Genomic DNA, 27,171 nt, shown 5'->3' with positions numbered 1-27,171 from the left:
AGTTGGAGTACTTGCAGTGCTATCAGGTCCCCCAGGGCCAACATGGCTAGTCCTGCCGGTAGCATTTCGGAGTGGGTGTGGTTGTGGGAGGAGACTGGGTGTGCAATTTATGTGTTTTCAGGCTGTATGGCCTCCACCTGTGGTGATTCATTCCACCTGTGCAAGCTGCACTCCCCTTTGGGCGAGCACGTCCCGCACACAACGCTGCAATTCGACGAATGGCATCTTGCTATTGCAATCATGTATTTGTACCCGATGGCAGTGTAACATTGGTCGATATGTTCATTCGGCTATGGTCCCATTGTTTCACATACAATCTTTGCAGTCGCGAACAGACTTGTGAAGGGTCAGTGGAACGTAGTACTCGAGTAACGGTGGACCCTCATGCAACACTGTACCGAGCTTCACCGACGGGCGGGGCGTTCCATTTGTGAGTGAAGGCAGTTGCCATTTTCACACACAGCCGCACTAGATGGATTAATTTGTGGTTTCAAGCGGCCACAGATGCCTTTTCGACGTGATGTTGCAAATGAGGAATTCGAAGGGCGGCGCTTTCGGTTTTCAGCTAGCGGCGAGGAGATGCCCACAGGTCTGACTGCAAATATAACGTTCTATTGTTCAATGTCCTTGGGACAGGGGCCATGGCGAGGATGCAATGATTGATATGAATAGTATGGGATGCGCAATAGCGACGTGGGCGATGAGGCCGGACGTTCCCAAATACATGTTACTTCACAACACTGGAATAACGGGCTGGGGCACGGTGGATTTTGCAGGCTGCATAACGCACAGACTCAATGGAAATTTCACATGTTATGTGAGTATGGAAACAGGCGTTTTCATTACGGGATGAGGGAATGATGTATGGATGCATGGACAGATGATTTGATACAGAGTTTGCCATGTACAGGGCTTCTTGGAATCTATCCGCCTCCCCTGCGCTATGTGATGCAGGGCTGCCATAGTGGGGCCATCGTCTATCTGGCCTTGTTGAGCCCTCCCTGTCTCGACGCGCCTTCAGACACTTGTGTCTATGCACGTTACCAATCCCATCAGATGGATTCTGTTTTAACAGACGCATGCACAGGTACACTCGTTTGTGATAGTGTTTTCACCTCGATATAGATAGTTATGATTCGCAAGTGGTTTTTGGGTGGTGATGATCCTTTGGAGTGGGCTAGCATGCATATGGCTGTGGATTTGGTGTGATCATTGAAGTGAGTAATTCAAATGTAGTTCTGATGGCCATACTATTCTTTTTCATTTCATTTGGTTGACAGGTATCTCCTCCCCTTTTGCCACTGCCATCTGTATGCCACTCCTGCAGATGGATTTTACTCCCGACACCTGCTGCTTCGTGTTAATCAGTGGAGCAGCATTACGATCTTATGGGACGATCGCCAATGGGCCACATGCCCTTACGCAGTACTAGTGGCTAGGAGCAACATTTCGGCCTTTCAGCTGGACTAGTGCCTCCCTATTGGGACGGCCCTGCGGTTCTAGGCGCTTCCATGTTGCCTTTTCGTACGGGAATGTAGCCCCTGTGTACCATGAAGGAACAGGGCATCACACAAGAAGTAGCTGGTCATTTATTGCGGATGCAGCCCACGATAATGAAATATATTTTGGAGTTCATGGCCTAATGGCTGTATGGGCTTGGTGAATTTGTTGTGCATTAAATTTCTATTCTGATATGAACCGTGTAGCGTTCTTCTTTGCGAGTGATGTGGCATATTCCTATTTGGGGAGCGATGTATTGTGAGGAGATCTGCATTGGGTTCCAGCTTCGGAGTATAGTTGCGTGGTACTGTGCTGGGCGCGTTTGCCTACGAAGCCCAGTGAGGTCAGGGATAAGGGCTGCCAATATGACTGTTTTGATGATGTCATGCTCAGGGGCGGGGGATTAGCTTTTGTGTAACAGATGCCGGTCAGCCAGTTGGATTGGTGGAATGATGTGATTATCGGAATATTGCTGGTCACAGGTGCCTGTGTTTGCGTGCGTTTCTTGGTGGGAGACTGAGGTCATGTCCATTTGTATAGCTTCTGTATTCGTGCCATCTGTGCCCTGCAGCTCCCATTGGGCACTCTTGAGATTCATTTGTTCGTTGGCAGGCATGGATGACTAGTACATTTCACTGGTTGCATTGTGTGACTTCATTGCACCTACGGGGGGTTGTACAATGTGGCCAGGGAGCGGTGTACAAGCACTCAGTAGGGCCGTTTACGGTTGGTTCGCGATGCCGTACTTCTCACCATGGCGGAATGGTACTTTCCGCCGTGCTTGATGGCGTTAGGTGCATGTCCGCTAGGGTCGGAATTCGCGTACCGTTGCGCCATGGTGGTAATTACGGTTTGGCATGGCGCGCGCGCGCGTGCTTGGTGCAGTTAGCGTTGGCGTTCACTACGGTGTCGCTAATGGCATCGTACTTTGCGGTGACGGGTCATGATCGCACCGAGCGCTATTCGATGGCGGTATTGCATTTCCGCCATCGTTTTTCGATTTCCGCCAGGGTCGTAATGAGGCCCCATGACTTTTATTTTGAAGCATATCTCCAATCAGTTTTGTTCCCAAGCAACTTAGAGATAGGTTTAGTTCAGAGGCAATTTCTTGTGTGGCGCTCTCTTCATCAATTATATTCAGTGTTTTACTTTTAGGAAAGAATGCAGTCATCTTTTTGGAATTTGTTGCTGTTTTAAAACCCGAGATGACTTTGGGAGGACAAATATGACGGGAACATCGCGTAAGTACTGTATGCAAATTTTCTGGTGACAAGTGCTTCTGTGCACAGGGAAGCCTCATAAGTTCACTATCAAAAGTATTAGTTGCAATGTTGTCACTTAGAGGTGTTGCCTGTTCCATGGTATTGTTATCAATGTTGGAACAAATATTCTAGTCACCAAAGGTTTAATATTTATATTTCGACTCACTATGATTAACATAAGATGTTAGGCTTGATCACCAAAAGTCACAGTCGCCTAAAGCCTTAAAGAGGCGTAAGCTTGTCAGCAATCAGCTAAGTGTATTTATTTCGTTCGCTACTAAAATGCTGATACTCTGCACAAAGCTGTACTCAAAACCTTCCTGTAACGCTCACCTGGTATCCACAGGGACGTCACTCAGCCTGTTCTAACCTCTTACGACCTCAAACCCTTCCCTGGAGGCTATTTGACTGTAGACTGGGCCTGAAACATAGGATTGGTAGAGTTTAACTCCCTATTGTCTCTGTGTGCTTGAACCCCTTCTTCCCCGAGTCCAACCCTTTCCTTTGATCCACAGCTCACCTTGTTTTCTTGGATAGTGTGCTCTCCATCCTGCCTTCAGCGCAGGGACGCGTTGATTGATGTGGGCTCGTTGCTGCCCTAGTTACTTCACTGGCAAGAGTCTGACAGGTAAGTATAATGAGTCTTTTGAACAGTTCTCTAACTTCGTTCCTTTCCTTCCTTAGATGATGGCCGGTATCCAGGGATGGCGGCATGCTGCTGAGATGAGTAGCGCTGAAGGTGAGTGAGAGCGCGATGCGCGATGCACCCCTTTCGTATTTGCATTGAACTGAGTTCTTTTTCTGTGTCTTTTAGGTGCTGCGACGTTTTCAGCGTGGATTCCGGTTATGAAGAACAAATGCGGTGGGTAAGCGCGGTATGCAGCGCCTCTAGATATTTCCACGCTAACCTGGAGTGTCTTTTCCCTCTTGCAGATGGATGAGAAGGTCTGGAGACAGAGTTCCCCCAGAGCGGCTGGGATTCAAGTAAGCGTTTGAAGCTCGTACAGTATTTAAAAATAAGTGAAGATTTGCAGAATGCTTACTAATGCCTTTTTTCTGTTCTTTTCCCTTTTCCTTAGGAAGCAGCGTGCCGGGATGGGAATGACACCGCCGAAGATGCCCGCAGAACAAAAGGAGCGATGACTGATGGGCAGAAGCGCGCAAGGTAAGGCTGTTCCTAACGTTGTTCTTGTTCTTGCAGGAGTTGAGCGCAGAAAGATGCAGGCCTACTGGAGACCGATCCGAACACAGTGAGTGTCACGCTGCAGGTGCAGAAAATGCAAAGCATGTTTCTCAGCCTGGGTGTGGCTTAAATAGTCTCTGGGTATCCCAGGTGCCTCTGGGCTGAACCACACCCAAAAAACTAGACCGCACATGCAGTTCTGGGAACCGAAATATGTGGGGGCATCCATCTTGTCCCCATCAATGCATTACAAGTCCAATCCCCAATTTTATCCTATGGGAGTAAGTGAGTCTGGTGCCACAAGCGCCAAATCTGACTCCAAGTGGGCCTTTGGAGGGATGGAGAGGCCCTTGAGGGCCATGTAGGTGATCGTGGCCTGGCTCCAGCCTGACATCTTGGAGGGCTGGGGACATGAGGGGCATGAATCATGACAGCACTCCCCCCGAAGGCCCCTCTCAAGGTGGCTCTTCTGTCTGGTCCTGGTTTGGTTGTATGGTTTTGATGAAATCGTCTAAGCAAGCGAGGTGCATGGATGTACTCACAAGGCTCCCATGTCCTGTCTTGTGGACCATACCCCTTCCAGTCTACTAAGTAGTATAATTTGGATCTAACATACTTTGAATCTAGGATGTCCTTGACTTCGAATTCTGGCTCCCCGCCGACTACTACTGGCTGCGGTGGCGTTGCTACCCGGGTCCCAGGTTGAACAGGTATAAAGAGAGACATGTGGAACACAGGATGAATCTGCATGTTTGACGGCAAAGCTAGTCTGACCGCCACAGGATTTATCACGGAGGTGACGGTGAATGGACCCAGGTATCTTGGACGGAAAGTTCGGGCTCCTTTAATGGACACGTGTTTAGACGCCAGCCAGACTTTGTCTCCCACTTGGTATTTGGGGGCCTTTGCTCAGTGTTGATCAGCAAACTTCTTTTGGGGATTCTTAGCTTGAAGTAGGCATTCAGCTGCCCTTTTAAAGGTTTGAGAAATGGTCGTGTTCAAGATTTTGACTGGTGGCATTTCCAGGGTTGTAGGAACGTCCAACTCAGAAGTACGTGGGTGCCTGCCATACATGGTATAAAAGGGTGTCTGCCCAGTGCTGGTGCGTAGGGAATTATAAGCATATTCAGCTATCCATAATAGGTCGAACCAGCTTCCTTCAGCTTGGTGTAACATGCAAAGCAGATACTGCTCGAGCGTCTAATTTGTCCTCTCAGTTTGACCATCCGTTTGGGGATGGTGACTGGTGGATAGCCGGATGTCAATCTGGGCCATAGAGCAGCATTTTCTCCAGAAGTTAGAGACGAATTGAGTACCTCGGTCTGAGACCAAAACTGAAGGCAACCCATGGAGCCATACGATGCCTTCAAGAAATACCTTTGCCAGAGTGGAAGCATTTGAAAATAGGTCCACGACCACAAGAATAGTGTTAAACCCTTGACTGGGTGGTAAGTCCGTAATAAAATCGAGGGACAACGTGTGCCAGGGTGCTGGTGGGATTTCCAATGGTTGTAATAGCCCAGCCGGTTTCTGCTTGGATGACTTGTTTTGAGCACACACTCCACAAGATGAATTGGATAATGTCTTTACGCCACGTGGGCCACCAATAATTTCGTTTTACCTTGGCTAGGGTTTTAGCGATTCCGGGGTGGCCCTCGATCAAGGAATCATGATAACCGGACATGACTTGTTCTCGTAGTTCTTGGTTTGGTAAGAATAAATGATTCCTGAAGTAGGGCAACTGATCTTTTATCATGCAATGTTCTCCTTGTGCACTCCACGCTTGTAATTGCTCCGGACTCATCAGGTTTTGGATTTCTTCATGTAATTCTTTCTGAGTTATGGTTGCTGTGATTCCTAGGAGCTTGTCACTCGGGATGATTGCTACTGGGTCAGGGGTCTGATACCCTTGCTCTTGAACTCCCATACGGGAAAGGGCATTGGCCTTCCTGTTTTTCACCCCTGGTCGAAATGTAATCACATATTCATATTCAGCAAAAAAAAAGAGCCCAACGTAGTTGTTGTGAGGATTGGGCCTTTGCTGTTTTTAGGTACAAGAGGTAGTGCCGCCATGCCTTAAAGGATGACTTAATGGCCAGGAGTTCTTTGTCTGTGATAGCGTAATTGAGTTCAGGGGGTGTGAATGTACGCGACCAGAAGGCAACAGGGTGCAACTGGCCCGTTTCAGGGTCCTTTTGTGAGAGGACGGCTCCCATAGCCATGCTTGAGGCGTCCGTCTCCACCAGGTATGGGAAATCAGGGCGAGGGTGGCGTAAGATTGGGGCAGATGTGAATCTTGCTTTGAGTTCCTGGAAAGCCTTCCCGGCTTCTGTTGTTCACTGGAACTTTTTGTTGCTTTTCCTTAGTAATGACGTGATGGGATGCACGATTTGCGAAAATCCTGGGATGAACTGGCGGTAGAAGTTTGCAAAACCCAGCATACTTTGAAACACATTGAATGAATTTGGAGATGGCCAGTTCAGGATAGCATCTACCTTGTGTACATCCATTCGGATTCCATTCGGGCTGAGAATAAAGCCCAGGAATTCCACCTCGGTGACGTAGAGTGAGCACTTTTCAAGCTTGGCAGAGAGCTGGTGTTGACGGAGTTTCTCCAATATGGATCGGATATGTTTAACATGGTCCTGCTTTGATGCGGAATATACTAGGATATTGTCGATGTACACTAGAGCACAGACATCAATCAATTCCCGTAGGACATCGTTCATGAAGTATTGAAATGCAGCAGGCACGTTGCAAAGGCCAAAGGGCATTACTTGATATTCGTACAAGCCGTATTTGGTGCGAAAAGCGGTTTTCCATTTGGCCCCCTGTTTTATGCGAACAAGGTGATATGCCCCCCTCAGGTCTAGTTTTATGTAGATTTGGGCATCTTTGACTTGATCAAGCAATTCACGGATCAGTGGCAGGGGGTAGCGATTTTTTACGGTAATCTGATTCAGTGCGCGATAGTCGATGTACGTTCTCAAGTCCCCCTCCTTTTTCGGTACGAAGAATAGAGGACTGGCTGCTGGAGACTTCGAGGGACGGATGAACCTGTTGGCCAGGTATTGGTCAAGATAGGGCTTCAGGTGCTGGTTTTCTGGTTCTGTGAGTGTGTAAATTCGCCCACAAGGGATTTGTGTGCCGGGTATCAGGTCAATTTGGCAATCGTATGGTCTATGCGGTGGCAGGGTATTAGCCTGTTCTTTCTGAAAGACATCTTGAAAGTCCTGGTATTCACTTGGTAGGGTGCCGATTGCCACAGTCGCAAGCGTGGAGGTTCTGGTGTCTATTGGTTGTTTCTCTTGGCGATAACATGTGTGGGCACAAGTCTCAAGAAAGGCCAATTCTTTTGCTCGCCAATCGATTTGAGGATTGTGAGCTACCAACCGTGGCATTCCCAAAATCAACCGCAACTGTGGTGCCTTAATGAGGTCGAAAACAATAGATTCCTGGTGTCCATCCTGGCACAGAAGGGTTAAAGCTGCAGTGCATTGGGATACTGGACCAGAAGCTATTTCCGTGCCGTCGACAGTGGTAACAGTGTCAGTGGTTGATTTAGGGCGTAACGGAAGCCCCATCTTTGCCGCAAGATCGTGGTCGATGTAATTCCCAACGGCTCCACTGCCTATGTACGCACTTACTGCGTGCATCCGAGATGGTTGTTGGTGATTGATCAAGACCACCGATAGTGCAAAATGGGAGGTCTCTAGCTCACTTTCTTCGCTCGACAAGTGGATCCCTACACTTGCCGGGCTGGGGAGTTTTCTGATTCCTTGATGGTATCTTCCTAGTCCGTGGCCCCTACCGTCCTCCTCGGTGGCTTCACAGGGCACTCTTTAAGGAAATTACCTGACTTTCCACAGTACAGACATAACTGCTGCTGTCTCCTTTTATCCCTTTCAGCTTTAGTCAAGGGGGATCTGACCCCCCGATTTGCATTGGTTCTCCTGAACCTTCTGTTGTTCGGGCAGTATTGTCCTTTGAACGCACATACATAGGGCGAGACTCCGGTCTGGTTTGATCTGCTCTTCGGTCCTGCAACCTATGATCCAGTTGAACAACAAGGTCAATGAATTCTATGCAGTCTTTCGGGGGGTTCACTACTTGTGCGAGAACATCCTTGAGCTCCCCCCGCAATCCCCTGATGAAATAACGTGGTTCTCTTCTCCACTGGCCATTCTGCTGCAACTACGAGTCAATTGAACGTGGCTATGTATGTTGATAGGTCTTGATTCCCTTGGCGTAGGGACAGAAGTTTGTTGTCTAATGCCTGCCCATGAGTACGACGGGTGAACAGTTTTTCTGTCTCCTGCTGAAAGCCCCTGAAGTCATGCAGCAAAGGATCGTCTTGGGCCACAAAGGGTACAGACCAGTCTGCGGTGCTACCACTCAGGTAGGAGAGCACAAAAGCGACCCGTGATTGGTCATTTGGAAAGGCCACTGGCCTACAAAGGAAGTGCAAGCGGCACTGGTTCATGAATGTTGCAAACCTCTTGGGATCCCCCGTAAATCGTTCGGGCGGGGCCAAGGGAACTGCTCCAGGAAGGGTTATCTGACCGGCTGATGGTGCTGGCATCGAGGACACGCTTCCCGGCAATGGTGCATGCCCTGCTTGTGACTGGAGAAGTTGCCGGCTTAAATCATCAGTGCGTTCTTTGGCTACTATCAGCTCTCTCCTCAGGGTGTTGGTCTCCTGCCTGGCTGCATGTACTTCAGAACGTAGCTGCCCCAACATTAGGGCTAACTGGTCGGTTTCTGACGTTTCCATGATGCCCAGGTGGATTTTGATGTGAGGCTTTGCATTCTGTAACGCTCACCTGGTATCCACGGGGACATCACTCAGTCTGTTCTGACCTTTTACAACCTCAAACCCTTCCCTGGAGGCTATTTGACTGGAGTCTGGGCTTGAAACACAGGATTGGTAGAGTTTAACTCCCTATTGTCTCTGTGTGCTTGACCCCTTCTTCCCCAGGGTCCAACCCTTCCCTTTGATCCACAGCTCACCTTGTTTTCTTGGATAGTGTGCTCTCTGTCCTGCCTTCAGCGCAGGGCGCGTTGATTGATGCAGGCTCGATGCTGCCTAGATACTTCACTGGCAAGAGTCTGACAGGTAAGTATAATGAGTCTTTTGAACAGTTCTCTAAGTTCGTTCCTTTCCTTCCTTAGATGATGGCCATCTTCCGGGGATGGCGGCGTGCTGCTGAGATGAGTAGCGCTGAAGGTGAGTGAGAGCACGATGCGCGATGCACCCCTTTCGTATTTGCATTGAACTGAGTAATTTTTCTGTGTCTTTTAGGTGCTGCGACGTTTTCATCATGGATGCCGGTTATGAAGAACAAATGCGGTGGGTAAGCGCGGTATGCGGCGCCTCTAGATGTTTGCACGCTAACCTGGAGTGTCGTTTCCCTCTTGCAGATGGATGAGAAGTTCCGGAGACAGAGTTCCCCCAGAGCGGCTGGGATTCAGGTAAGCGTTTGAAGCTCGTCCAGTACTTAAAAATAAGCAAAGATTTGCAGAATGCTTACTAATGTCTTTTTTCTGTTCTTTTCCCTTTTCCTTAGGAAGCGGCGTGCCGGGATGGGAATGACACCGCCGAAGATGCCCGCAGAACAGAAGGAGCGATGACTGATGGGCAGAAGCACCGCAAGGTAAAGCTGTTCCTAACGTTGTTCTTTTTCTTGCAGGAGCTGAGCGCAGAAGAAAGATGCAGGCCTACTGGAGACCGATGCAGTAAAGAGAAGGGGTACCTGTTTTAAAGTCCCTAGTTCTACAGGTCAATCTAACAAAAATATCACAGGATTTGAACTAGTAGACCAAATACAAAGATGACGGAGTACACAAGTGGTTTTAGCTTGGTTTACAATTCCCAAGTTTATTTTCTTTAATTATGCAAAAAATGCTATATCAAAAAATATATATATTCGACATTTCATATAATTCTGTGGCCCATGCTCTTAATTCATTCATTCACATTTATACTTTCTTCATCAATCTCTCGTTCTGCACTTCATACTTTGAAAAAATGGTCCGTATATAAAAAACAGTAAAAACATCTGTTATCTCTACATATGTTTACAATTCATTGTGAAAAACATCCCCACCAATTTGGGGTATTACACAAGTCTGTGTTCTGTTATTCCCACAGTTCTCACGTCGACACGTGTTTCAGTTGCTCTCAGCGAGCATCAACATTAATACTCTCTTTGTATGGCAACCTTCTTCAGGACAAAACAACCCATTTTTCAGGCACATGTATTGACTTGGGCCACACCATCTCCTAACCTGATGGGGTCAGGAGGGACAATGTCAGAAAGAATGTGGATGATCAACCTAAAATGTGTTACCGAAGGACACCGACAATAAGAAATAAAGTAAGCCCAAGTTTTCTGTATCCATTATCAAAACCTAAACCAACTGAAATTTTCAGGAATGAACCACTATTTGGATCCTTCAGATGTGGCAATTGTAAACTTTGTCCATATATGGACCATGGAAAAAAGGAAATTGTACTACCTAACGGATCAAAAAGAAAAATGTAAGAATTTATTAACTGCAACACAACATATGTTGTATATGGAATTGTTTGTAACTGTACGAAAATGAATATTGTGAGCACCAAAAGGACACTTAAAACAAGAATACTAGAACATTTGAGGGCAATCAAAAACAATGACCTCCGATACCCACTTTCACAACATGTCATTATGTAGCATCTGGACTTTAAAGAAGAAAAACATAACATTTTTGGACTGGATAATGTCAAGAAACATCCAAGAGGAGGAAATAGAGAGACTCCCTTAAGACGAACTGAAACCTATTGGATTTGTGTAATAGACACAGTAATCAATGGACTCAACTCAGATACAGAGATGTTCCATTGGTTGTACTCATTTCTGTAAAACACTCAAACATAAATGATTGAAAATGAGTATATATATGAATAAAAGCTGCCATTCTCATAAGATGTCTTTCTTTACTTATCTCTATCCTATCCTTTTCCTCTCCCTGTTTTTCTTATGCCTGGGCTATAATCCAATACACCACACATTAACATTTACTCTATGGGATGATAGGAATAAAATAAATTAAAGAAATAATTCTATATTATCATATTAAAATTAAAATGTGACCCAAAATTGATTGCCCCTAATTAAATTTTTAATACACTATTATCTAAATTCTTTAAGCTCAAACTGAAAAGTGTATAATAAAGCGGCAATAATACTGAAAAAATAGCGCATTTTATTAAAAATAAAATTGGGCGCGTAAGCGAGTTTGCGCACACGCAATGATGTCATCATGCCGACGCGCACACGTGCGTCGACGTGACACATCATCACGTACCTTCTCTATACGCGTACAGATGCGTATAAATAGCGCGCAAAAATTCCACTCACCAATGCATCCTACAAGAAGCATTGAGGACACCTAAAAGTGGACCAATAGCCTCAAAAACAAGATATTTCTCCATTCTTTGGTGAACCTAAGCCTCAAAACCATCATACTTAACATACAGGTAAGAAAACTATAACAATTGATCCACAGGCATTCATTAGTCACCAATTTCCCTCCCATGCTCCCTCACTAGCAATTCTAAAATTCTTCTTTCTTCTTCACTGCTATTCTTTTTGGACTGTTCTACTTAGGAATAATCTGAAACTTTCAGCAACAAACGTTTTTGAGAAAAACTCATAAGTGAAATTCTTTGAAGCTACTTTGAACAACACAGGATTATTCTTCTACGCCCAACAAGGGTAAGCATTGAAAAACTCTTTTAAAAAAATATTTTTTCAAATTTTATTTTCTGAGTTTTGCTATAACGTATTTCCTTTGCTTGGTATTATCAGATTTTATAGGCAGATAGTGTATTTCTTCAAAATACTGTTTTGGCAAAAAAATAGCCTATTTTTCTTTTCTTTTTGTGATTCTTTTAGGCACAGTATCTGAAAGAAGCTAAAGTTTTAAAAAATCTCTCCTGATGATCCATTTTATATGGAGAAAATTGTGAAATACGTGTAGAGAGATCAATTTGAGTGATACTATGAGAGATCAAATTGAAGTGATACCTTATTTTCTGAATTTAGAATTTCAGCAAGCAAAGGAACTTAAATATCTTAAGTTGGCGCAATAACAATTTATCCCAACCTCACATTTTCTGATAACTATTGTGTGTAGCAGTCGCAATGGGATAAATAACAATTGCAAGACAACACATTTTCTTTACAAAGCTACCAACAAAAGAATATATTTTTTTTTGTTGAGGTCGCCGGGAGAAGGATATTATCAACTGCTAAAACAGTAAATACTCTGCGTGATGTATGATACATGGATGTCATTACATGCACGCAGAGAGCAACACTTTACACTCTATAATCCAGCTTTCCAGTCATTAACCATACAGAGGCGTTCTCGATAAGGAGATGGCTCGTGGGGAGCTCGCTAGATATTATAGCTTAACAACTCACAATCTTATAGAAGCAATCTCTCAAACTACAGCCGTTGTGATCAATTGTTGGCCTCATCACGAGTTGGGCTGTAGCCCTGAAATGCGGCGGTAATGGTATTACCACTGTATTTAAGGACTGGCCCTATCACGAGTTGGGTGCTAAATGGACTGTTTTACCTCTAGCTTTTTTCTGAAGGTGAAAATCTCATTTAGCGCCCTGTTTTCAGTGGTATTACCGCCGGCTGTACTAGCCCGCAGTATTAGCATATTAGCGTTGAAAATGCCCCATTGGATCCAATGGACCCAATGGGGAATGGGGATTTACTGTTTACCATTAACGCCCAACCCGTGATCCAGCGGTAATACCGGTGGGTGCTAAGGCTATTACAGTCGGGCTGCATTACAGCCGGGATACCGGCCAACTCGTGATGAGGCCCACAGTTAGGTTCGATTGCAAGATGATGTGACGTGACGTAACATATACAAAATTAAAAGTACACGCGAAGCAAGCCAGCTGATACAATCTCGGCTAATTCAAACTCAGCTCACCAGTAGTTTCGTAAGGGGTCGCCATCAAAGCTTGGCAGGGCTATGCAGGACTATGCATTGCTGTCCACGCAAATGGTTAGCCACATGCTGTTCACTTTGTTGCCAGTAATAAGTGCAACACAGTACTTTGTATGTATTATGGCGGCCAGTGGCGTAGGACACGGTGAGTGTTTTACATATACTTTTTCACCGGAAGCTAAACTCAAGCAGCTGCCCGCTACTCGCTACTCGCTCCACGCGATCAACACTTTTAAATGGTACTTCCACAAATGCACGTGCTGGGAAGGGGGTGGGTCACGAGTAAATAAGCCTAAAATAATAAAAACAAACAGGCTTTTAGACACAAATACAATTTAAATTCTTAAATAGTAAACATTTCAATGTGTCTGGTATTGTTTAAATACCAGTAAGTCTTTCTTCAAAGTTCCACAGGAGCAGGTATCCGGGCTGGGCCAGTGATCAGCACTTCTAAATGGCACTTCCCCAAATGCGTGTATTTGACCCATGTTCGTTCTCAGTAGAGGGGAGGGGCTACCACAGTCCTTTGCAAATTCCAATATAGTCTGATGTAAGTTCAGCTTGTCAACAGAACATTTCAACACATAGATTATAAGATTCTTCTTGTTCTTTGAGCAGGTTTTTAGTTCTTCAATAGCACAATGTTTAAATTGGTCAGGATGATTTGCCACTTTAACAACTTCAGGAAATATAACTTCTCCTCAACACCCTTGCTTTGCCTTTCTTCCCATACTATTAAAACAATGTCTCTGTCAGGACCACCTTGTAGCCCTTCTCCAACTTTCAACCAAAGACTGACAGGGATAGGATTTCCTTCTACCTCTCCCCCGGTTTTGGCAAGCTGTGGGTATCCCAACGTGTATCAGATGTTGTATATGGGCACTTAGTTCCAGAGTTTACATCCCTTGCATCAGCCCCCTCTGTTTTTTGCAATATTGGCCAGACTATGGTTGTCTTATTTCTAGCCTCTTTTGGCTTGGGCAATGCTTACTGACATCAACTCTCAATAAAGTCGCCAACACAGTTGGTTGGGTTTTCCAAAACTCCTACTTTCCAGATTACAGTAATTTGGCTTTTGTACCTCAAGTTTTAGCTGCTTTTCCCTAGCTAGATATGCACAAATAGCTTGAGGACCACTTTCACTTTCATGCAAGTGCTGCTCCTGCTGTTTTACAAATGTTCGGTGTGAAATATTTGTATTCACAAGCAAGTGCAGCTTTGCACTCGTTCTGCTACTATACAAAGGCCTCTCACTCGCACACCTGCTTCCCACCTGCGAGCAGGGAAAGAGTGCTCCGGGGTCACTAACTGGTCTCAACATGCACCTCTGTTCCCCTCGCATTCCATAGGACTTTTGCTGCTCTGGCACTTCACGATGCAGCAAACCTCTTCTGCAAACCTTCATTCGTTCGCGCCATTTCCAATTGGAGCATCACTTGCTTCCACAGGACCCCTGGTGTACGCCAGCCACCAGAGATGGCCTCGAGGATCACAGGTGCATGCCAGCCACCCAGAACAGCCTCCTGCACACTTCCTGCTGTGCAGCCTCTGCAGAATGGGACACAATGGGGAAAGCCTTCCTTCTGCATGTTTCCCGCTATGCAACCTCTGCACTTTAGTTTTCTGGGGATTCTGACCCTCTCAGAACCCGCACCTTGAATCTGCCCTACAATGGTCCCGGTGTCCTCTCTTTGCTCCAGCTTCTGTCTGCGCTGCCAACTCGACCCATGTTTCTTCTGACTTCCTCTGGTCTTCACCAGCTGATACTTCTGCTGCTACTTCTAAATGGCCTGCACCTGAGACGACCTTTTAAGCCTCTCAGTCTTCCTCAGGTGTGGGTCATCTCCACTAATGAACTGACCACTCCTGCAATTTATGTTTATTCCCTTGTAGGGACGTGATCTCTTTAAATAATTCATTGCAAATGTGAGTCCCATTGTCGGACTTTAGGACGTCACATATCCCCCAACGAGAAACGACCTAGCACACATAAAATGTGCCCACTGATTTAGGATCTGGTTGTGCGCAATGGCCGGCCCCAAACCATTGGGAAAATGGACACACAACAATAAGGTAGCAATAATTACTGCACCTGTTTACCATATCAACATAGTCTATGTGAAGCTCCCAAAAGGGACAATGTGCATGCAATGTCCTGAGGGTGTGCTCTTTGAGGTACTGCTAGCTGCAATTGTTGTACAGCTACCTCAGGATATGCCGTGATGTCCAGCACTTCTAAATACAGTGCTTTTTTGGTGGCCCAGTTTGCGGCATCATTGCCGAGTGAAACAAAGTCTTTGTCCCGGATGTGGGTGCTGCTACTACTGATGGGCGAGATAAGTCATACATTAATCTTTCTAACAACGATGCATGTTCTACAGGCATCCCATCAGCTCTATTGAACCCTATTGAACCCTCTCCTTCGCCATCTGGACAATCTTGAATGTACTGTGGATGTGATGTACGCCAAATCAGAATATATTGTTATAAGACACCCTTGTGATGTTTCTAGGGTTCCTATCAGTGCAACGAGTTCTGCTGCTTGTGCAGAATAATGTGTTGGTAAAGGCTTTTAAACTTCTACTTCGTACTCCCTGTCTACGAGACACACTACCGCATCACCTGTATGCCTTTGGCCAGTCTCCTGATCAATCGTCGATGATCCATCAATAAAGAGCACTCCCCCTGTTACAGTGCATCCTCCCTCACATGAATTAGGTCCTCCTTGGGACCTTCATATGTAACACAGTGTAACGCTCACCTGATTCCCGCAGAGGCGCCGGTCTTGACTGGGTGAATGCCGTATCTTCAAAGGTGATGTGTAACACACGGTTGGCTCTTTGGGCTGGACCTCTGTGCACTGTATGTCTGACTCGAAGAGTAAGATGTCTGCAGATAGAAAATATGGGATTAATGAACTGGGGTTATTGGTCTCCTCCTTTCTTGTATTGTTCTTTAGCCCTTTGAAGGTGAGAAACGGCTTCCTTAAAGGCTTGGGTGATTGTAGAATGCAGGTGGTCTACTGCTGGTGTTCCCCTTGGAGTGGATCCAACTCCGAGGTTCGAGGGTGACTACCGTATAAAAGAAAAAACAGGGTCTTCCCAGTTCCCGAGTGGACAGAGTTATTGTAGGCATATTCGGCTATCCAAAGGATATCTTTCCAAGTTTTTTCAGTTTGTTGTAGCATGCAGCGCAAATACTGTTCCAGAGTTTGATTGGTCCTCTCGGTTTGTCCGTCGGTTTGAGGGTGGTGGCTGGTCGAAAGTCTCACATCAATTTGAGCCGACCGACAGCAACTTCGCCAAAAATGAGAAATAAATTGACTACCTCGATCTGAAATGAGAACTGAAGGAAAACCGTGCAGTCGGACGATGTTTTCGAGAAATTCTCGGGCCAGAGTTGCTGCTGTTGGTAAGCCTTTGAGTGGAATGAAATGCGCCATCTTGGAGAATAGGTCCACGATTACTAGGATCGTATTGTATCCGGAGCATGGAGGTAGATCGGTGATGAAGTCCATAGAAAGGGTATGCCAAGGGCGAGGTGGGATGTCAATAGGGCGTAAGAGGCCGGCTGGTTTTTCCTTTTGACTCTTGTTTTGGGCGCATACTCCACAGGACATTATAAACTCTCTGATGTCTTTTTTCCAAGATGGCCACCATAAGTAGCGCTTGATCTTTTCCGAGGTCTTGGTCATACCGGGATGTCCTTCCATTAAAGAATCGTGATAACAAGAGATTACCTTTTTCTGTAAATCTGTGCTGGGCAGGTATAACCGTTCTTGGAAATATAATAGGTTGTCCTTCACCGTAAAGTCCTTTCCCTGCAGATGCCAATTCTGTATGTCTGCTGGAGTTACCAGTAGCCTGGCTTTATCCTTAACTTCCTCTATGGATTGTGTGGCGATTACACCTAGAATTATTTGTTCGGGAATGATAGGTACAGGTTTAGGATTGATCAAATGTTCTTCCACTCCCATCCGAGAAAGGGCATCAGCTTTACCGTTTTTTGTACCAGGTCGATAGGTAATTATGAAGTCAAACTCGGCAAAGAATAGTGCCCAACGGAGTTGCCTAGAGGATTGAGCTTTTGCGGTTTTCAAATATTGCAGGTTTCGGTGATCTGTAATCACAGTAACGGTGTGTCAGGCCCCCAGAAGATAATGCCGCCAAACCTTAAAGGCGGACTTGATAGCTAGAAGTTCCTTATCAGTAATAGTGTAATTGATTTCAGGAGGCGAGAATTTGCAGGACCAAAATGCCACGGGATGCAACTGATTGGTTACTGGGTCCTTTTGTGATAGAACTGCCCCCATGGCAAGGCTCGAAGCATCAGTTTCAACGATGTAGGGGAGTTCTGCGCGAGGATGTTTTAAGATCTGTGCAGAGATAAATCTAGTCTTCAAATTCTGGAAAGATTGTTCCGCCTCAGTAGACCATTCAAAACGTTTGTTTTTCTTTAACAAGGCGGTGATGGGCTGGACTATTCGAGAGAATTCGGGGATAAACCTGCGGTAAAAGTTAGCGAAGCCTAACAGGCTTTGAACACCTTTTACGGAGGATGGCGATGGCCATTTGAGAATTGTATCGACCTTCTTTGAATCCATACGCACTCCGCTAGGTGATAATATGAATCCCAAGAATTCAACTTCAGTCACGTTGAAAACACATTTTTCCAATTTAGGGAAAAGTTTGTGTTGACGCAATCTCTCGAGGACCATTTTCACGTGTTTCCGATGTTCAGTTTCCGATGAAGAATAAACGAGGATGTCGTCAATGTAAACAACAACACACACATCTATGAGCTCTCTGAGGACATCGTTCATAAAATATTGAAAGGCGGCCGGGGCATTGCAAAGTCCGAAGGGCATGACCTGATATTCAAATAGCCCATACTTGGTGCGGAAGGCCGTCTTCCATTCATCGCCCTCTTTTACTCGTACCAAGTGGTAGGCTCCTCTAAGATCCAGCTTTGTATATATGCATGCTTTTCTGACTTGGTCCAGGAGTTCAGGGATCAAAGGTAACGGATATCTATTCTTAACGGTGATCGGGTTCAAGGCGCGATAATCTATACAAGTTCTAAGGTCCCCTTCTTTTTTTGGAACGAAGAACAAAGCTGAGGAAGCAGGGGACTTGGAAGGACGAATAAACCCATTTGCTAGGTATTGATCCAGGTATTGTCGGAGGTGAAGATTCTCAGGCTCGGTGAGGGCATAAATTCTACTACAAGGAGGAGTAGATCCAGGTATCAGGTCTATCTGGCAGTCATAAGACCTATGAGGAGGTAGAGAGTTAGCCTGATCCTCCCGGAAAACATCTTGGAATTCTAGGTATTCAGGAGGTAACTGGGCAGCCTCCGAGGAAATTGCTGCCAGTGCAACACCAGGTCGAGGGTGACAAGTAGAGACACATTCTGAAAACTGAACCGTTCTTGCTCGCCAATCGATCTGAGGATTGTGCTTCTCTAACCAAGGAATTCCTAGAATAATCTGGAACTGAGGGGCCTTGATCACATCGAACACGATCTTCTCATGGTGTCCATCTTGACTTACTAGCGTCACTTCTTGGGTGGTATGCGTTACTGGTCCGGAGGCTATCTCCGTACCATCTCCGTAGTAATGACGTCCTTTACAGCCTTTGGACAAAGAGTCAGATTCATCCTCAAAACCATTTCATGATCCACATAATTGCCGATGGCACCGCTGTCGACGTAAGCTTCAATCGCATGTAATCGATCCGGATGTTCAGGGCTAATGAGGACCATAGGTATCACGAAATGCGAGGTCACGGAACTGGTTTTAACGCTCGGCAAGAGGACCTCTATTCTTGTCGGGCGAGGTTGTTTCCCTGCTCAGAGTTTGTGACCCTGGTAACTGCAGCTCCTACTGCCTTCTTGGCTGGTTTCACCGGACAGTCTCGAAGAAAGTGCCCCGAGTTTCCGCAATAGAGGCATAATTGCAGCTGTTTTCTCCTTTCCCGCTCCTTTTGTGTTAGTGGTCCTTTCAGGCCCCCTATTTGCATGGGTTCCCCGGAGTCTACTCCTTTGGTAGGGGTTGGTGGTTTGGAAAATACTTGAGCATCAAACTTGGAACGATCGGCCTTCCTGTTCTGCAGTCTGTGGTCAATTTGAACGACTAAGTCAATATAGTCCGAACAGTCTTGCGGGGGATGCACTACTTGGGCTAACACATCTTTGAGCTCTCCACGTAGACCTCTATAAAACAGCGTAATCCTTTTGTCCTCAGGCCATCGAGTTTCCACTATCAGTCTGTTGAAAGACGCAATATAAGCCAAAAGGTCTTGATTACCCTGTCGCAATGAAAGGAGCTCATTGTCCAAGGCCTGCCCCTGTGAATGTCTTGCAAACAGTTTTTCCATACTGAGCTGAAAAGCTTGAAAATCATGGAGAACCGGATCATCTTGATTAACTAGAGGGATCGACCAGTCTGCCGCATTGCCACTAAGGTACGAAAGCACGAAAGCTACCTTAGCTTGATCAGTTGGAAAGGCTGCTGGCCGGCATAAGAAGTGCAACCGGCACTGATTAATAAATACTGCAAACCTCTTTGGGTCACCAGAAAATCGTTTGGGCGGAGCCAGAGGTACATTCCCAGGTAGGTTGATCTGCACTGGGTTCGTAGAGGATGTTGAAGGAAGATTTGCCACTGATGCGGGTAACGGAGTTTTTCCGGCTTGTGACTGTAGCAATTGTCTAGCGAGATCGTCTGTTCGCTCCTTGGACATAATCAGTTCCCTTCTTAGAGCATTCGTTTCCTGACGGGCTGCATGCACTTCTGCTCTTAGTTCCCCAAGTAACTGGGCTAGTTGGTCGGTATCCGAGGTTTCCATAGCGCCTGGGTGGGAGTTTTGCGGTAGGCTTTGCGTTCTGTAACGCTCACCTGATTCCCGCAGAGGCGCCGGTCTTGACTGGGTGAATGCCGTATCTTCAAAGGTGATGTGTAACACACGGTTGGCTCTTTGGGCTGGACCTCTGTGCACTGTATGTCTGACTCGAAGAGTAAGATGTCTGCAGATAGAAAATATGGGATTAATGAACTGGGGTTATTGGGTGCCTCTCTCCTCTTCCCTTTCTCTTCTCCTGTAGAACCCCACAGGTTAACGCCCTCACCTTAGGTAAGTGAACGCCAAGCTCTCCATCTGCCTCGGGGCAGGGTGCCATAACCAGTTCCTTCACTGGATAAGGGTGCAGGCCTCTTGACCTCAGAGGACTGCTGTCCGTCGTTAACTGCACGAACGGTAAGTTCTGGGCACTTCAAATGTCTTAAAAGTCTTTTGTAATGATATCTCTTGTTTTGCAGGGTTCCGGCGATGGCGGATGGCGGGCTGATGAGAGTTGAGGATCGAACCCGCGTGAGGAATAGAAGCGCCTGGAAGCACGTAAGTAAGCGCTTGTAGCCTGCTTCACGATGCGCACTAACTGTCCCTTTTATCTTGCAGGTACAAGTTCGGAGCTTTAGAGAAGCTGAAGGGTGCTGGAATACCCACTGGATTCGGCGTGGGAAGGAGTAATGGCACGTGAGTAATAAAGTTGCCCAATGTCTTTAAACGCACCTTCTTTTGTCTTTCAGATGCGGGATGCAGCGCCGAAGGCCTCCGGAGCGTGCGAAGAGCTGGTAAGCTTTTGTCTTTCAGATGCCGGAATGCAGTGCGAAGACCTCCGGAGCATGCGAAGAGTAGGTAAGCCTTTGTCTTTCAGATGCCGGAATGCAGCGCGAGGCGTTGGTGACAGCCGATGGACCAGGTAAGAGATGCGCTGCCACTGAAGACCGTAATGCTAACCTGTTCTTTCTTTGTCTTTACAGGTGCTGCTGAAGACTGGATTCCAGGATGGTAAGCCTTTGTTTCCTTAGGCCCAGGATCAGAAGCAGAAGACACGATGAGCGTTCTGCTGCAGAGAATGCAGAATAATGCAAAGCAAGATTCATCCATCGGGTGTGGTTTAAATAGCCTCCTGTAGTGCTTAGGTGTCTCCTTCCACAGCCTCGCCTAGGTAAGAAAAGAGTTCCTGCTTTCCAGAACAATTCCAGTGTTCTGAACCTAGGGAGTGGCTCCTGCCCCACCCAACAGGAAAAGTAGTCCCAAACAGAAGAGGATCAGGGGCTCAACTGGCAGGTAAGTAAGCAGCATGGTCTGCTGCAGGTAAGTCCACCCAAGCATTATGAGCCTGGCGCTTCCAGCGCTGGGACTGGGCATCTTTACGAGCCTGGTGCCACTGGCGCCAGGACAGGGTCCAAAAGGTCCCAATTGGGACTGGCTGGCACTCGGAACCGGGGTTATGGGTCTGCTTCCAAGGGAGTCGGGCAAGTCCTGATCTTTTGGAAGCAGAGATCATGACACACAGTCATGAACCTCGTCCCCTGGCTGAACGGGTAATGCAATTAATGTAGCATAGTTCACTCTCTGGCACCTTACAATTTGAATTGAAGTATTGGATAGTATGACCTCATACCCCAATGCTCTTTGGGTAGTAAGGGTTGATTGGAGCTGTCCAGAATGGAAAAAACTGTGTACTCTACATATAATGTTACCGATCACCTCATTTTATTAGAGATGATTTTTCAATCGCAAAGGCTGCAGCTGCTAACACCTGTTCCCAAGGGAACTGGCCCTGCATTATTGAGTCTAAGAGCCTGCTGTAATAGGCCAAGGGCTTTTGTCCCATAGATTTTCTACTTCCATAACCAATGGCTATCATGTAGCATTAGCCACTGAGTTGCTTGCAGCATTTGCGCTAGCAGCAGGAGCTTCCTGCCTTGGTGAGGGTTGTGGTACATACTGGGAATAGGTTTAATCTGCTGTTGGTTGCAAGGGGAAACACCCATATGAAAGCGTGCCATGGGGACAACACTAGCTGTAGGTGTTACCAACTTTTGTTCTTTGTGTTCTTCCGGGGCATCTTCTAAATCCTCGACATTGTGCAGAGTTCGAGGATACCCTGCCTACTTTTCAACTTTCTCCCTTTATACTTAGCAGACAGATATGCATACATATTTCACAACACATCCTTGTTATTCAAGCCTGCTTCGTGCTTCGGCTTGTACATTCCCCTTTTGGTATCTGCGACCCACTCAAAATGGTATTTGAGAATCTTTTCCTTGTACCGCATAAGCGGGAACACATATATTCGTATGGGGTACTCATAACTCTTCCCACTTCTTTCTTTACCAAAAATGCTTAATTCTCAGATAGCTGATCCAGCGACTTTGTTCTACCCCACCTTCCCAATGCTGTGCACACTCCCAGTGTTCCCTCCCAATATTCCCTCAACCCAAACTACACCCTCGTTGCCCCTTCCTGTTCACATAGACACTCACCACCACACACCATTGTTCATACAACTGGGCAGCCATCGACCACAATATATACCAACACATTGTCAAAATAATACCACAATTATTTACACAATGGTTTAGACCCTTCCTCTGTCTCCTTGCCTCCAAATGAGGGAACTTCCCTTCCTCACACCCCCTTGTGCCGGTCGGAAGGATGCCTGGCCCTCTATTTTTTACATTTTTTTATTTATTGATATAGTTGAAAAAATCAACTTTTCAATATTTTTTATCACAAACTTAAAAATATTTACACTACAATAGATATACATTACATTACGTTACAGAATACCATATAAAACATGTATAATAGAATAAATATACTAAATACAGATAAAATTATACACATAAAGGGGGAAATTCATAGAATCCAGCGCAGAAGTAGCGCACGCAGCTGGTGCAGAGAGGCAGGGTGCGCCAGCGTGCACCAGCCGCTTGCGCTAAATACCATTTCCACGCACTGCCAGTTACGCAGTGCCAGTTATGCCCCCAAGAAGGCCCCTTGCACCATGAAAAGCCATAGACATCCCCAATACGGCGCAAAGGGCCGCGCTAACCCTGGACCAGCTTACATGCCCCCTACACTGTAATCGTGTGAAAAACTATGAGTACCCCGCTCGCGGCAGCCAAACGCATGAACATGTACTTGCGCACCCCCTTGAATACGTGTACCCCGCTCACGGCAGCCAAAACTCGTGAAAATGTACTCCTGCATCCCCTTGAATACGCGTACTCCGCTCACGGCAGCCAAAACACGTGATAATCTACTCACACACCCCCTTGAATACACGTACCCCGCTCGCACCTACAAAATTGTGTGGAAAAGGCCTACCGTAATCCCTTGAATATGCGTACCATGCACAGGCGCCCAAATCGTGTGTAAATCTCCTCACGCACCCCCTGTAATATGCGTATCCCGCCTGCACCAGGCAAATTGCGTGGAAACGTACCCCCTGTGGTGTGGGCTACCTGCGGGGCATGGACAGGGGTGTTGGGTGGTCCCCTGTGGTGAGGGCTGCCTGTGGGGCATGGTCAGGGGTGATGGGCTGCCTGCGGGGCATGGTCAGGGTTGTAGGGGTGTCCCCTGTGGTGTGGGCTGCCTGCGGGGCATGGACAGGGGTGTTGGGGGGTTCCTTGTGGTGTGGGCTGCCTGCCGGGTATGGTCAGGGGTGTTGGGTGGTCCCCTGTGGTGAGGGCTGCCTGCATGGCATGGTCAGGGGTGTAGGGGGGTCCCCTGTGGTGTGGCCTGCCTGCAGGGCATGGTCAGGGGTGATGGGCTGTCTGTGGGGCATGGTCAGGGGGTGATGGGCTGCCTGCGGGGCATGGACAGGGGTGTAGGGTACTCCCCTGTGGTGTGGGCTACCTGTGGGGCATGGTCAGGGTTGTAGGGGTGTCCCCTGTGGTGTGGGCTGCCTGCGGGCATGGTCAGGGGTGTTGGGTTGTCCGCTGTGGTGTGGGCTGCCTGTGGGGCATGGTCAGGGGTGTTGGGTGGCCCCCTGTGGTGTGGGCTGCCTGCGGGACATGGTCAGGGGTGTTGGGCGGTCCCCTGTGGTGTGTGCTGCCTGCAGGCCATGGTCAGGGGTGTTGGGTGGTCCCCTGTGGTGAGGGCTGCCTGCAGGGCATGGTCAGGGGAGTTGGGTGGTCCCCTGTGGTGAGGGCTGCCTGTGGGGCATGGACAGGGGTGTAGGGTGGTCCCCTGTGGTGTGGGCTGCCTGCAGGTGGTACATGTGGCTCCTCACCACACGGGTGTGCAAATCTGGGGGTATGCGAGTGTGCTTTCCACGCGATTTCGCTGGCGCAAGAAGGGTATGTGTATTCTGGGGTTCGCGCGTGTGCTTTTCACATGATTTTGTTGGCACGAGCAGCGTACGTGTATTCCAGGTTACGCGAGTGCGCTCGTCACGCGATTTCACCGGCGGGGGCGGAGTACGTGTATTGCGGGGTACACGAGTGCGATCTTCACGCGATTTTGCCGGCGCGAGTTAGGGTACGTGTATTCCGGGGTACACGAGTGCTCTCTTCCCGTGATTTCGCCGGCTCGAGCAGGGTACGTGTATTCCAGGGTACGTGAGTGCGCTCTTCATGCGATTTCACCGGCGCGAGCGGGGTACGTGTATTCCAGGGTATGCAAGTGCGCTTTTCATGCAATTTCGCAGGTGCGAGCGGGGTACGTATATTCCGGGGTACGCAAGTGCACCTTTCATGTGATTTGGCTGTGTAGGCCCTCCCGGGTGTGCCCTCCCCACCTCCCCATGCCCCGCAGGCGAGCAACACCACAGGGGACTCCCCTACACCCCTGACCATGCCCCACAGGCAGCCCATCACCCCTGACCATGCCCTGCAGGCAGCCCATCACTCCTGACCATGCCCCACAGGCAGCCCACACCACAGGGGACAGTCCAACACCCCTGACGATGCCCCGCAGGCAGCCCACACCACAGGGAACCACCCAACACCCTGACCATGCCCCGCAGGCAGTCCATCACCCCTGACCATGCCCCGCAGGCAGCCCACACCACAGGGGACTAACCAACATCCCTGACCATGCCCCGCAGGCAGCCCACACAACAGGGGACCACCCAACACCCCTGACCATGCCCCACAGGCAACCCATCACCTCTGCCCATGCCCCACATGCCGCCCATCACCCCTGACCATACCCTGCAGGCAGCCCACACCACAGGGGACCCCCCTATACCCGTGACCATGCCCCACAGACAACCCACATGGCAACATGCACTTGTGAGCACCAACTCATGCCCCCCCATCATTGACGGGCACCTGCCAACAGGCCCCGACTCATGTCCCCTCACCCGCCACCAATGATGGGCACCTACCAGCAGGCCCTGACTCATGTCCCCCCACCCCCCACCAGTGACGGGCACCTGCCAGCAGGCCCTAACTCATGTCCCCCCACACCCCACCAGTGACGGCAACCTGCCAGTAGGCCCCGACTCATGTCCCCCAACCCCCCACCAGTGACGGCAACCTGCCAGCAGGCCCTGACTCATGTCCCCCACACCCCACCAGTGACGGGCACCTGCCAGCAGGCCACGACTCATGTCCCCCCAAATCCCCACCAGTGACGGCAACCTGCCAGCAGGCCCTGACTCGTGTCCACCCAACCAACACATTGACACAACATACATGCATGTACCAAATTTCCACCCAAATGCCAACCCACACTGCCCCCCACAGTGCAACTCCACACCCATCCATTGTCCCCACTTCCCAGTACAGGCCCCATGCCATGTCATGCACAGAAGCATACATGCATGCACACAAAGACATGCCAAACATGGCCACACACCACCGCCACATGACTGAGGCAATGACGACTGACACATGCACCAAACCAATGAGAGCACACAACCAAAATATATGAACAGATGAAAATGTATTAAATTAAAAGAAATCTCACAAACGAAAACCAAAAATGACAAGGATAAATGAAAGTGAACAGAACTGAAATGGCAATTCCAAAAAATATGTCATCAATAAATAAGAAAAAAATCCCAGTGGTCCATGTCCTGAAAAATGAAAATCATAATCCAAAAGGTAAATGAAAAAAAACCATTCCAGCATGAGTGTGAAAAATCTGAAAATAAAAATGTCCACAGTTACACAACTATATACATTGAAAGTTCTCAGGGTCCATGATCCCAAAACCAAATGAAACCTACCAAAATACCTACAGAAAAAAACTATGTACAAAAAGTGGAGCAAAGTCCATCAAATCCAAAATAAAAATGAAACAAAAGGAAAACTAAGCCTAATTAACTATATACAATGGTGGCGGGCTAGTCCTGCGGCTCACCTCTTGATGTTAACGTCTTTGGCCAGGGTATCATTGAACTGCATGTTGATGTCCCGGAGGCGGCCCTGGGATGTGTCCTCGAGGGCTCGCAGGGACGTTGCCATGGTCTCCACCAACTCCGTGCAAGTCTCCTCAAGGAACGCTGCCCGCCACAATGCCCGGTGCATGGAGTTCCCCACCCTGACCATTGTGAGCGGTGCCCTCTCCGCCCGCCGCTGCTCTGCACCTATCTGCTGGCCAAACCACTGCCACATGGAAGACACACATAGTCCAGGGTCCTCCTGCCCATCGGGCGATGCCTGCCCCTGTGATGTAGACGGCCCGAGGTATGACGCCTCCCACCTCGAACTTCTAAACGAAAGTGTGTACCCTCACTGATACTGTTTGGAACCACTGAGATTTTGGGTGGACAGATACTTGAGTCTCTAGAGCTGTCCACTCGTTTATTTGCAAAAGGGATTAGGTTTCCTTATTCTAGAAATCCTAAAAATGAATCAGCCGCTGTGTGAAGATTACCACCCACTGAATGAATGTACTGGGTCTTCTAAAACATATAGTTATTTTGTTATTGCTGAAGATAACAAGTGAGTGTCTGAACGGGAAAACAAAAGATCAATAGACAGTTGTGAAAAAGTGCAATTATATATTTTCAAAAGTTGGCCTAACAAAAAATCAACATAGTGCGCATGATTGAGTGCAATTTACAATGATGTTCAAAAATACAAAGGAATTTTTTGAAAAATACACAAAACAAAAACAAAAGAGCAATGCTTGTTACTTAAATCACTATCAAAGCAGTATTCTTAGGGAGGGACTCAAATGCATGATAAAAGTTCAATAAGTCCATTGCATCATTGATCCCAAGATGGGTACTTTAGTTATCCCTAAAAAAGCAAGATTATTTTCAAGAAGCAATGAATGCTGCAGGGTCATTAAATACAAAATATCTTATCCTCCCACCTCGAGCCTGCCGCCGCCTTAATGCCAACTGCCTCTGCAACCACGACGGCCTCCGGGACGATGGGACCCCTCAGTGCCGCA

The sequence above is a fragment of the Ambystoma mexicanum genome, chromosome 9, assembly GCF_040938575.1.
Source record: "Ambystoma mexicanum isolate Mex_15411 chromosome 9, UKY_AmexF1_1, whole genome shotgun sequence".
NCBI classification, from domain to species: Eukaryota; Metazoa; Chordata; class Amphibia; order Caudata; family Ambystomatidae; genus Ambystoma; species Ambystoma mexicanum.
This window is presented reverse-complemented; position numbering follows the sequence as displayed.